Here is a 13,606-nt window from a genome sequence, read left to right on the forward strand (position 1 = left end):
ATGCGTTTTGTTTATGTTGTGCGTGGGCCAGAGAGAGAAAATGAATAGTGCGCGGACATCCTCTTAAGGTCTAATCGTATACACTATTACAGTGTAATTATAATGGAAAATATTAATATTATTATATTATAATTAATTAATATATTTTTTAAATATATTTATTAAAAGGTAAATAAATAATTGAACATTTCAAAAATCAATCAAATTCATTAAAAATATAAACGTCGTTCACGTTCACATTCTATTTGAAAAAAACGAGTGATGTTCACTATATTATATGAACGTGAATGCGTAAACGTGCGTTCATGAACGACGTTCTTTCCAAACACTGATATATTTTTATATAGTTATTTCTAATAAATTAATGATAATTAGGTAAGTACCATAAAATAGGGTGAATAGAAACAAATACAAATGTAAAATTGTGTAACTTTGATGTTCACCCTATGTGCTGTCAATAGCCAATAGGTATATTTATTTTATATCATTAATCGTCAACCAGTAAGTACAAATTTATATTTTTCTTCTGTGACGTACGCAAACACTATACAAAGCTACATAGATATTATAATTGCTTTTACTCTTTATAGTCTTCAATAAAACAGTATTGAACATAAAATATTTATAGTGTTTTGTTATCCATCATTTTTAAAAAAACGCTGAAGAATAAAAATATTTGAAATTTCCCATATAAACTTTAAAGTTTTTCTCTTTTTATTTCTGAAGAACCTCAACATATAATATACCTCAATAGTAAGTTATCATGTAAATAAAATTATAATTTATATTATAGTCATAACTCATAATTAATATACATAAATTATAATTGAATAACATAAATAACAAAAGGTAGAGTTAAATTATTAACAATCAAAAATGTTACATTCGGATGCAAAGCTTTGGTTTTTATCAGCATTTTTATTCAAATACTATAGAAAAATATAAAATATGTGGTCTTACAGAAACGTAACAGTATGAATTAAGAAGAATTAAATTTAAAACGACAAAGCATTATTCAGGAAATTAGGAAAATTTATTTGTGAATACAACACACGGTGGGATTCAACATTTAAATAGCTAATCCCGATAGGCCACTAAAACTTAATAATCTATTATTTGTTTTTTATTATTATTTTAAACCATTTAATCAATGTTTAATAATAATTGTACCTATACAGATTATAATGGGACTTTTAACAATAACTTAACTATAAATTATAATATAATATTATTTAAAAAATTATTTGACTTGCCTTTAAAAAGCTGAGGTTATGATTATTATATTACTTTGAAAGTCATCTTTCCACTTGACGATACAAAATACAAATGAACTAATATTTATAAATTATATTTTATATAATATCAGTAATATCACTGACAACAGTCTTGTTAATAGCGGAGGAAAACAGTATATTTTTAAATAATATAACAATAAAAATTAATAATACCTGCAGGCGGCAGTGAAATTTCTATTTATATAAATACCTACTGTTTCTTAGAACATCAAAATATAATTTTAGGTACGATTATTTTCGTATTGACGTATTATTTATGTTATATTCTATAAATTTTAAATAGACCAAAAACTATTATTGTAATCTAAAAATCGTAATAAGTTAACTTGTACAACCAAATTGTCCGGCCCTAGCCCGGCGGCCCCATAATTCGATTATTCGACCGGCCCATCGAGAAATTTCCCGATCACCCGATCTGCCAGTCCGCCCCTGGGTGGAGCATGCATGTAGAAATACAAGTGGAAATGCCCACTTATGAAATCTTTCTGTATAAAAGGTGCTCCGATAAGAAATAATATTACAATAACACAATATGTTATGTATATCGATTTAAAGTTTTTGAATTACGACTTAAAATCCTAACTTCTTCAATATTGGTCGTATCGATTTGAAATATTCAAGGATCAACGCAGTCACGCCTCGAGGTCTAATTTTGATTCTCAAAAAAGTCGTGTCTCAATGTTAAGATAAATAATTCAACAAAACAAAATTTCTCTCAATTTTTTTGTTGAAAAATCATATTTTCAACCCACCATTAAACCATTTACAACCTAAATAATTGAGTTAAAAATCTTGTATGAACTATAAAATAATCTAAGCACGCTACTGCTTCGATCAGTGGTGTAAACTGGGGGTCGCACGGGGTCGCAAGAGTATCTTTTTGCGACTCTAAAAAATCACGATTTCAATTTTCAAAAAATTGATAAATCAATATAATAATAAACTTTCCTCCAGTAACCATAGAAGACAAATACTTAGTAGCAAAACTGGCATAAGGTGAAAAAGTACCAAATAAGACATTTTATGAGGGCTTATTACCTACAGAAGTAATTCATGAACAGTCACTTGTATCACATGACATTCATCAAGATATTGATTATGTTGATGATGCGAATAAAAAGTGTTCAACAGAAAATCCCGATTTAGAAAAACGTAATTGTTTATCCATATTAGATGAAATTACTCAACAAATGTCTAATAATATAAAAAAAAATATAACGAATAAACTTAAGAAAATGTATTGAAATTTAAAAAAAAGACTAGTTAAAATACATACTGGAGGGCAGTTAAATACATTTTTAGCAACAGCAGGTAAATCATCATATTATCTCTTAGACATAAAGATGGAGCATCAATCAAAGTACAACCAACAGGCAACAATAATAGCTAGGAGAAGACCAGGGATTACTAGAGGAAGTAAACGTTTGCCTGCAGGTACAATGAGGATACAAGATAAAAATATAACAATAACAATTTTAACAATAGCATATTTTACTATAGGTAGAACAGCAACAAATGATAGTAACCGTGCCAAAAAGAAAATAATTATAATAATATTAATAATTTTATAAAATGTATTATATAGGTACCTGCCTACCATTTACTTACTCAATTAAGACGGCGCCTTACCCGCATGTGTTGTCTCTGTCTTACGAACATACCAAATTTACGCTAGGAAATTCAAGTTTTATGCCTTTAGCTTAAAAATTAGAGTGAATCGACCTATTATGAAACTTGATGGTAAGAAAATTAACTGTGTTTTAATCGAAGTTATGCGTGTATAATAAATGTAAATTAAAAATGCTCACTTAAAAACTGAATTATCGTAAAAAAAACTTCCATCAAAACACGCAGATAATGTTCTTACTAGTTTCAAAATAGGTATAATCACTCAAATTTTTAATCCAAAGGCGTAAAACGTGAACTGCTGAGAGTAAATTTGGTATGTACGCGTTTTTAAGACAGAGACAGTACACGCGGTTGTGGCGTTCTCTCAATAGTTGTATATATATTTTCTGGTTTCTAATTCTAGAAAATATAAACAAATTGAAATGAATTTATATTAATTTATTACATTAATTATCAAACATTAATTTGCTTTATATAAGAAGAACGCTAAGAACTCGTAACATAAATTCATAATAAAAAGACAGTTTTTTTTTTGGTCAGGTAAAAAAAAATTGGTATTATATTACTTGAGTTCAATTGTCGGAGATACGAAGGCGCTCCCGGGACCATATTTCACGGGCGTATTCAGCGCATTTCGAGGGGTTGTATCTTGGCCTACTCAAGAAGTTCATAAAGTCCCACTCACACCCACCCTCGTAGGCGTACACCAGACAGTCAAACTTGTCATTGTACCCAGCGGAGTTGCACGTGTCACGGTTCCACGGGCACCCGTTTTCCCGTGCGTACACCAGACAGTCCAGTTGACCGTTTAATGCGGCGTCGTTGCATGTCTGCTTGTCCCAGCGGCACCCGTTTTCCCGTGCGTATTTCAGGCAGTCCAGGTGACCGTTAAACGCTGCGTTGCTGCACGTATACTCGTCCCAGGGGCACCCATTTTCCCGTGCGTATTTCAGGCAGTCCAGGTGACCGTTTAATGCGGCGTCGCTGCATGTCTGCTTGTCCCAGTGGCACCCGTTTTCCCGTGCGTAAGTGAGGCACTCCAGGTGACCGTTAAACGCTGCGTTGCTGCACGTCTGCTCGTCCCAGGGACACCCGTTTTCCCGTGCGTAAGTCAGGCACTCCAGATGACCGTTAAACGCTGCGTTGCTGCACGTCTGCTCGTCCCAGGGACACCCATTTTCCCGTGCGTAAGTCAGGCACTCCAGATGACCGTTAAACGCTGCTTCGTTGCACGTATACTCGTCCCAAGGGCACCCATTTTCCCATGCGTATTTCTGGCACTCCAGGTGTACTAATAGAAGTTAAACAACCACATTTTTTTTAAGAATTGTCATTTTTTACGGGCAACAAGGTGCGCGGGATCAGCTAGTATTATGTAGGTATTATATACTCATATTTATATTCCTTTTTATAATTTTAAAAATATCATTTAAATAGGTAGCTGTAAATAGTAAATATAGGTAAGCAACGATAATTCTACGTAAAAATATAAAAATGCGTGTACATTTGTGTAATTTTAAAATAAGATTAAAGAATGACATTATCGTGACATCACGCAACAGATATTTCAATATCCTATTGTAATACAAATGTGTATTTATATATAAAGTTTATTATCAAAAGTTATATATTAAGTTTTAACAATTCAAGTTTACATGATGTGTGAAAAAATATTGGTATTATATTATTCGTATCGAAATATTTTTCATATTTTATATTTATATGATTTATATATTAGGTAGGTAGGTAGGTGTATTATTAATTTCTGACGAAAAATAAATTTTTTATGTATGATTGTCAATACATTATAAAGTAACATATTGTTACTAATAAGTAATAACTTTATAAACATATATGACATCTTCAACATTAACTTTCACAAGTAGTTAAAAGTTGGATTTAAAATTCATATCATCGTCATTGTCATCTATACCTATATATCTATCGTTATATATATGTAACTATGTAAGGTAAATCGTATTATATACGAAGTTTCCATCAACAATATTATTCCAGTCTACTGAATAAATAATACTAGGTAATAATACTTTTAAATTTTAATAATTTCAAATAAAACATATCTTGTGTAAGTAGGTAATAACTACTTGAGTGGTACACTGGTTAGTAAACTATGGCTGAAAACCGTGAACGACTCAGACCCATTATTGAGTCCATACCTACTATTTCTTGGGCGTCAAAATATAGCTCTAAGAGGGCATCGAGACCAAAGCGTATTAATTAATACTTCTACTACAACTTCATCTGTTACAAATGAGGGTAATTTCAGAGAATTGTTAAAATTCCATGTGGCATCAGATGATGCTATTTTAGAAAAACATTTAAAAACATGTAACTCAAAAGCTACATATATTTCACACACAACTCAGTAAAATATTATTGATTGCGTTAAAGATGAGTTACTGACATGCATTTTAAATGATGTAAAAAAATTTAAATATTACAGTGCAGTTTTTGACGAAACTAAAGGTGTCTCTCATGTTTCTCAATTAAGTTTAATATTGAGATATATATAGACAATAAAAACAATGTCCATGAAAAATGTGTAGGTTTAATAAATTGTCACGATGATGCATTTCAAAAAGAAAAAAATATTGTATATTTAAAAACAGATGAGCATGAAAACCCAAACATAGGGCCAAAATTAACAGGTGAAGTCTTAGGAAACATTGTTGTATCTGCTATGCAAAGTATGTCACTAGATTTGAGTCAGCATTGGAACAGATGGGTGTTCAGTCATGACAGCAGTAGGTAGTTCACGGAGCTGTCCAACTCATCCAGACCAATATTGTGAAAATGAAATTTACAGTCCATGTTCCAAACACGCCTTAAATTAAAATTTTTCTAAATCAGCAAATATACAGTTGGCCAGTTGGTCACTTTGTTGCGTAAATTTATTTGTAACATAGTCGCATTAAAAAAAAGTTAAGTTAATTGACTTAAGTTTGCCCAAACTATTGAAAAACACGCATAGGGTAGTTATTGATTTAAAAAATAGATTCACCCCCCCCCCCTAGAAAACTGTCTAGTGACGCCCCTGTATGTATGTATGTAGGCATGTGTGTATCTATGTATATATGTATCAGGTATTTATTTATGTATATATCATATATGTAGGTATGTATGTATGTATGTATGTATGCCATTGTATGTATAGTGTGTAAAAATCAATTGGGAATAAAATTTAAATTATAAATCATAGTGATAATATTATAGTATTAAAGGACTTGACAACACAATTTTTTTTTTTTAATTTTAAGTTTATCGGTATTATAGAAGTCCAAATTACAAAAAATCTTTTGGTAAAAATCTGAATTTAAAAAAATAAGATAATAAGAATTGATGAATAGCCGCATATGTCACAAAGCCGACGTGTGAGCAGCCTTCCATGTTTTACGTGTAAAAGTAGTTTGATGTATCTACACAAAGATTTTAATAACTTACGTTAATATACTATAAATTATAATATATTTCAGAATATTTTTTCAAAATCCTAAGTATATTTACGTGCTTAAGACCAGGGTGTGATTTAAAATTTAATACCTATATCTTGTTATGATAATATATACATGTTATAAATTATAACTAAATAAAATTATTGAGTTGGCGACTGGCATTGTATTGCTGTATAAGCCAAATTGTACCAAATTTACTATAACAGTTTTATCTATTATAAAAAAAAAAACTATAAAACTTATCGAAATTAAAATCACAGCAGTGTCATAAAGACAAAAAAAAACGATTAAGCAGGTTACATAAAAAAATTTAAAAATATTATCTTTAACGATTGAAATCTTTGTGTTGATCTAGACACTTTTACACGTAAAACATATTACGCCGCCGTTCCGACTTTGGCTCTATGACGTTACACGCATATTTTCAAACGCCTGTATCTCATTGAATAATGACTGTTAAGAGGACGTGTCACCCAAAACCCCAGATATCTATATAGTACTACTGTATATTAGATATAGGTAGGCAGATAGCGAACTCCGACCACGAATTGAAGCATCAAGGTCGGGGGACAACTGTATGCTATTTTATATGGCAAATAAGATGAATTATGATTCATCTTGTATTGTATTTTATTTCTAAACCTGTTGTTTTTAAAAAATACATTGTTGTAAATTCAATTTATTGATTCGCCGCTTTAAAGCTAAAACGCACAAGCTACTTTTTATAGTATATACACAAAATGAAAAACGTCAGTAAAATATTAACACATTTTTTTCTACAAATAGTCGTCAATATTCCTTGTCAATACGTTTTGAGAAATTACTTAGATGCACATTGAATGTATGTTTATGACAGGCAAGGCCCCGTTGGCTACACAGGAAATATTACCTACGCAAGCTAAGTGCATCCTGTCGACTACCGCCTTCAGATTCACTGCGCCAAATCGATACATTTCTCGCTTCCCTCGGATTCGCAGAATCTAAAAGTAGTGAAAAAAATAAAGTTTTTTTTATAAAATTGACATAATATGACTGCAGCAGGCACTAGTTATTACGTAGACGGTAGACCGTACTTTAGATCATAAGGAAAATTGTAAAATGTCTGCACTTGAGTCTTGAACGGTGCCTACGTAAAAAAGTAATATTACGAACGGTAAAAGCTTGTTAAACAACTATTATAGTTAAATTGCATAAGCTTATATTATATTATATTTGTCACTGGATGCCGCTACCGTCGATTTCTCATATACAGCCATATACAGGACCTGGTAGATGCATTGGCCGGGACTGCCAATCGAGACCTCGCGCAGTACAGACTTTTGTAGTTACTAGTTGCAACAATTTTTTATCGTTTTTCAAAAGATTTATTAAATAAATTATGAATATTAAATTAGTATTATAGATTTTAAATCACCTATAACTTATTAGCATTTTTTAAAAAATTATTTTTCATAAATTAATTCGACGTTTGGAAAGAACCACTGCGGCACTGCATGATGAACCTAAAAGGTAGTCACCTAATATTATATTTAATAGCATTTAATTTTGCTTAAATAACTATTAATTAATAAACCTACATCATGAATCATTATTTTTATTATGTGATAAAATATTTCGTTTTGTTTTGAACTGTTAAGGAACATTTTCAGTTTCCAATTTTATTAGTCTTTTTTTCTATGGATGTCAATAAAACTTTATTTGTTGGATAAAAAAGCTTGAAAATTTAATATAAGGCTCCTACTATATTGTTACAATGATATTTGAAAAATATTAAAAATCCTTGGTCACAGTTTTTTTTTTAAAGCATTTAAAGTTCAAATTTTGATAAAATACGGAAAAATTACGAAAATTGGCAAATTTTTTTTAGTTTACAATTCATAAAAAATTTTCTTTTTAAATCTAACATTTGAAAATGTAATACAAGATTCCTCATAAGTTTGTCTACCTTTATCAAAAAAAAAAAAAAAATGTTTACAAGCAAATCAATTTAAATTTTTATGAGCGTTTGAAGTTCATATTTTTACAAGATTAGATATTCACTCGATTTCTTAAGTAGCGATTCTGTTATTTTGTTGTAATTCAAAAATGAATAACTGTAGATACATGAAAATTTGCACTGAATGTTTATATTATCATTTTCTATACACCATAACATTTTGAAAATATTTTGACTCTTTTTGAGCTGTTTACGGACAGTGTCAGTTTTCCAAGATATATCTTAACAAGGCTAGGCAAGTTAACGATTTTTTTTAACTCGTTAAGTTAAGTTATTTTAAAATAATTAAGTTAAGTTAAGTTAAAAGTTACTCGTATTTTTTTTCGTTAACTCGTTAAGTTAAAAGTTAAATTAAAAAAAAAAGTAACTTAACTTAGTGTTAAGTTAAAATTTGCTAATTTGCAAAAATAAAAATTCCAGACACATAATATGGTTTGTTAGATAGTTTTTCTGGTATATTTCTACTTTACGGGACACCTTTTTTTTTGCATTTTTTTTTTTTTGATACTTATGTAGTTAAGTACGCTGAAGACGATGGTGAAGTCAGAATTTGTGGCTCAGACTTAGTTTCGAAGTTATGACACTTCAAAGTTAGTATATAATACGTAACATTTAATAACTTATAAATGTCGCGTCTCCAAGCGGGCCCAGTTGTGGCCTAGTGGTGGTTTACACAGCAAATAGGGGGATATTTTCGATTTTAATGTCCGAGCGAGCGTAGCGAGCGAGTGGCCACGCTTGCAATAAACGTATACTTTAAATACAATATTTTTGAAAACCTATGTTCACCCGTGATGGTTTACACAGCAAATAGGGGGATATTTTCGATTCTAATGTCCGAGCGAGCGTAGAGAGAAATCAAGCATTATAGGTATTTAAGGGTTATTATATATAAAGTTAAAACTTCAATTAGCTATAACTTCGAGAATAACTTCGTGCGCCAAATTTTGATTTCACCAACATTTTTTTTACCCAAAAAATGACCAAGTCCCCCGCCAAAAAAACCTAAAAAAAAAAGGGGTGTCCCGTAAAGGAGAAAAGTTCCGTTTTTCTTTACGTCCAAGAAAATTACTGGGGAAATTTAAAATGATACATCAAAGTAAAAACACATTCAAAAATTTGCATTATTCTTCGGACGAAAATTAACTTAATTTAGATATTTTTGAAATAAAATTAACTTGAAGTTTACACGTTAATCTTGAAAAAAAAGTAACTTATTAAGTTAAAAGTTAATTTGAAAAAAAAAGTAACGAGTTAATTAACTTAATTAAAATTAACTTAACGTTTTAACTTAATTTTAATTTTTAACTCGTTAATGCCCAGCCTTGTATCTTAAATCACGCTGGTAACAGATAAAGGGATAAACTAAACACTTATCAATTCATCAATACCATGGACTACAACTACACTGCTCTGCTAAGCAAAAGTGCCGTAAAAACCAATTTATAGGTTTTGTTTTTTTCATTTTATTATACCTTTATTATTTGTTAGTCTATTTGATTTAGCATAAAACATATCCACCTTTATAGTTTTATTGGCGAGGAATGCAATGAAATAATAATTGTATTTAAAAGTAATATTCACTTATTATATGAATAAAAGTTACTTTTATGTTATAATTAGGGCTCGGATTTATATGTATTTATATAACCAAAGTATGTATTTATACAATAAAAGTATGTACATAAAATATATGTGCTAAGGAATTCAAAATATTATGTATTATCAAAAAAAAAAATAATAATAATAATAATAGGTAATTAATAATATAATAAAATGTAATAAAAAATTTATATTTATCTAATTATGATATTGATTACAAACATTTATTAACATTCATTTTTAAATTTTCGAATCCAAAAGATCGCCGATATTGTCGTAAAATCTTAATAATAATTAATAATAAAATTAAGTGTGATAAAAATATGCATATTTATCTATAGTTATCTAATTATCTTGATTACAATTAATAATAATATGCACTTTTAAATTTTCGAATTCAAAAAATCGTCGGTATAATATATAGTCATGATAACCTTTCAATTATTTTAACTCTGAAGAAAAGACATTAAAACAGTATAATTGTCTAAATATGTGAGAAAAAATTGAATAGTTGTGAAATATGTAAAAACATGTATTTATGACAAAATATGTAAAAATATGTAAAATCAAATATAGCTCATTTTATCAAAAATCTTGTGAAAAAAATTTATCACTTGCCGAAATAAGTTTATCATGTCACAGAGAAAATATGTATTTACATATAAATCCGAGCCCTAGTTATAACTTAGCGATAAAGCTGTTAATACTTTTATTTATTAAGAATAAACGCCACAAGTAAATTTTACGTAACTCGGGTAGAACATAGAAATGCTATGCGAAAATTCCGTATATAATATATATATAAACTGCGTTTAAATACATTTAGGGCGTTTATACTTAGTTAGTGTAAGATGCGTCGTTCTTACTTAATACTTCTAATTTTTTTGTTACCTACGGCGTTTTCAAATTTAAAATAATTGATTTTATTGCCTATTCAATGCAATTTCAGGGGTATATTCAGGGGGTACACTAACTCATTTTTTTATATTTTTTTCGAGTTACGGCACTTTTGTTTAGCAGGGCAGTACAGTCATGACAAAATAGTTAGCAACATTTCGATACACATCGTGTTCACCTACCACTCCTCACCCCCTCTATTAGCTGGTTCGCCGCTCTAAGTTGGCCGGGTAATTTGTAACGGCCAATGAAATGAGGCGACCTGCGACTATGGTTGGGAAGGATGGGACGCGCTAACCCGGATTGCTGGGTTGCATAAAAAATTTATTAAATTTATTGGATCAATTACGTGCCACCAAATCTTGTTTAAGGGACCATTAGCTCACTATCGATCCATTAAATGTTTTGTGCGATCCGGCATACGTCTCGTATTGTCGCTGACATACCCTATCTATGTTGTCATGACTACACTGCACTGGAAACGTCATGGAACCCGGATGACGGGAGGTCGGCACTTTTATAGCGTTTTTCACCATACCGCACTGTTGCATCCAGGTTGCACTGATATAGGTCACCGATAATCGTCCTGGATGCAGGCTGATGCAAGTTTAGATGAAACACAAAATCAATACTTAGCTCCAAGAGCTCGTGCAACTATCAGTGCACTGAGTGCAAAAAACTGGCATACTGCATTGAAGTGAAACATGCAATATGCACTGGTGCAGTCAGTGCAGCAGTGTGGTGGGAAACGCTCTCTCGCGGACACGGCGAGGCCCGACGGTAAACGTTTCGTTTCCAGTCCAGTATAGTAATTATAGGCATACTAGTATTTATAATCAATGGTAGTAGTCCGTGATCAATATTCAATACCTACAAAATAATAATTTTAATAAGATTATGTTAAAACACATTAAAATGTTCTGTCTGTTCATCTTGTTAAGTTTGGTGTTTGGACAGTTAGTTTAGAATAGTTTGTAAAATGGATTCTGACGAAATTCTGTCTGCGTTAGAATACGATTTGAAGATCCATGAAGTTAATATAATCCTGAAGCAGATTATTGATCAGATTCAATTCAAATTGAAGACCACGATGGCAATGAGAATATTGATGATGGTGGAAATACTACGCCTACACAAATCACACCTACAAGACGTGTACAGGCGAACGTGACACTACTGTTGTGTACATGGTTCGACGTAAATGGTAATTTAAATATTGATTAGGAAATTGTACATAATATTGTGTACTGTCATTTTAATAGAAATTTTTTTCAATTAAAGTGACATCATAAATCATAAAAAAATACATAGTTCTGGTTTTAATGTTATACAGTAAACGCCGCTTATAAGACTCACTTTGGCACCAGCATAAAGTGAGTCTTATAACCGAATGAATCTTATGGGCGAAGTGGGAAAAAAAAATTAATTACGTATTTATAAATTTTATTTAATTACACATTTTGCTTCAATTTTAATACTTTAACACATATTACATAATATTACATACTTATTATTGAATAAATTTAATAATTCAGATAAGAAAAAAAACTAAAATTATGATTACATATAAAAATATTATAAAAATTATACATTAATAAAAAATTATTATTATTTATTATTTATTTTGAAAAATTATTTTTGAAAACAATTTGTAATTTTGGTTTGTTTATTATTTTGTTCCAATATTCCGAAAATATACTGTTTGTATTTGTAATGTACATTGAAATTAGTACCACGGTGATGGACAGCTCGAATAACGATAATCGTTGCGATAAATGTGAACTCATATCTGCGATAAAAATTATTATACGTTATAAGGTACAAACAGAAACTAGAAATAATCAACACGAATATTATTTAATTTTTCAATACCAATTTATTTCTAAATTATAACCAAAAAAGTTTATTTTTTACTATTTATTTTACAAAATTTGAATCTTATAACCGAAGTGTTGAGTCTTATAACCGATTTTTTTTTTAATGTGTTTGGATACGTCCGGACCGTTCCAGACGATTTTGAGTCTAATAAGCGACTGAACCTTATATCCGTGAGTGTTATAAGCGGCGTCTACTGTATATAGTAGGTGCTTTGCATTTTAACAAAATATGATGCAGGTATCAGCACCTTTCTATTTGCATTATTCAACGGTTTATGGTTTATAGATGGTTACTTGAAAATGGCTACGCGATATGGCATAATTAAGATTTTGCTGTCCTGGGTGTCTGGGTATACATTTTTTTGATGCGCTCTTCCCCCTCCTGGTTTTTTTATAGTGGGAATTATTCTTACCCTTAAAAACTTGTAAGTTACAACACATATGATATAGTAATAACTAATAGTATCATGCGGTATAAAAATCTATATCGAGTGCCCGCATAGGCAGATATTGGGGAGGACTTTAGGGTGGGGGGGTCTTAAGTCCCCCTAGAACGTAATCAAGTCCCTTGGAAGGTTTTAGTATCTCTATTTCAGTTACAATATACATGTATGACACAATTGTCGAAAATAATCAAAACGTTTTAAACAAATTCGTCAAATATTTTTTTTCGTAAGAATTTATTATTATAATATATGATAGAAGCATGGTAATATAAGTTTCCGGTGGTTTAAAGTAATGTTCGAGTATTAATAAGAGTGTCGGTGCCGATCGTTTATTACGGAGTAAAATTTAGCAACTCATTTCACATATTGTATCGGCCTGCGCCGTTAAGGG

At 30.4% G+C, this 13,606-nt stretch overlaps 1 long non-coding RNA gene across 1 annotated transcript in view; it reads left to right on the forward strand.

Moving 5' to 3' along the window:
* The first annotated feature begins 7,666 nt into the window (after nucleotides 1-7,666).
* The window catches only part of LOC100572145, a 12,197-nt gene continuing 6,257 nt past the window's right edge, over nucleotides 7,667-13,606 (forward strand). Inside the window, exons 1-2 of the long non-coding RNA XR_119056.4 lie at nucleotides 7,667-7,906; nucleotides 11,903-12,096. This is a non-coding gene — a long non-coding RNA (uncharacterized LOC100572145). The remainder of the gene's footprint in view (nucleotides 7,907-11,902; nucleotides 12,097-13,606) is intronic.

Source organism: Acyrthosiphon pisum, chromosome A3 (assembly GCF_005508785.2).
Source record: "Acyrthosiphon pisum isolate AL4f chromosome A3, pea_aphid_22Mar2018_4r6ur, whole genome shotgun sequence".
In the NCBI taxonomy this organism is placed as follows: domain Eukaryota; kingdom Metazoa; phylum Arthropoda; class Insecta; order Hemiptera; family Aphididae; genus Acyrthosiphon; species Acyrthosiphon pisum.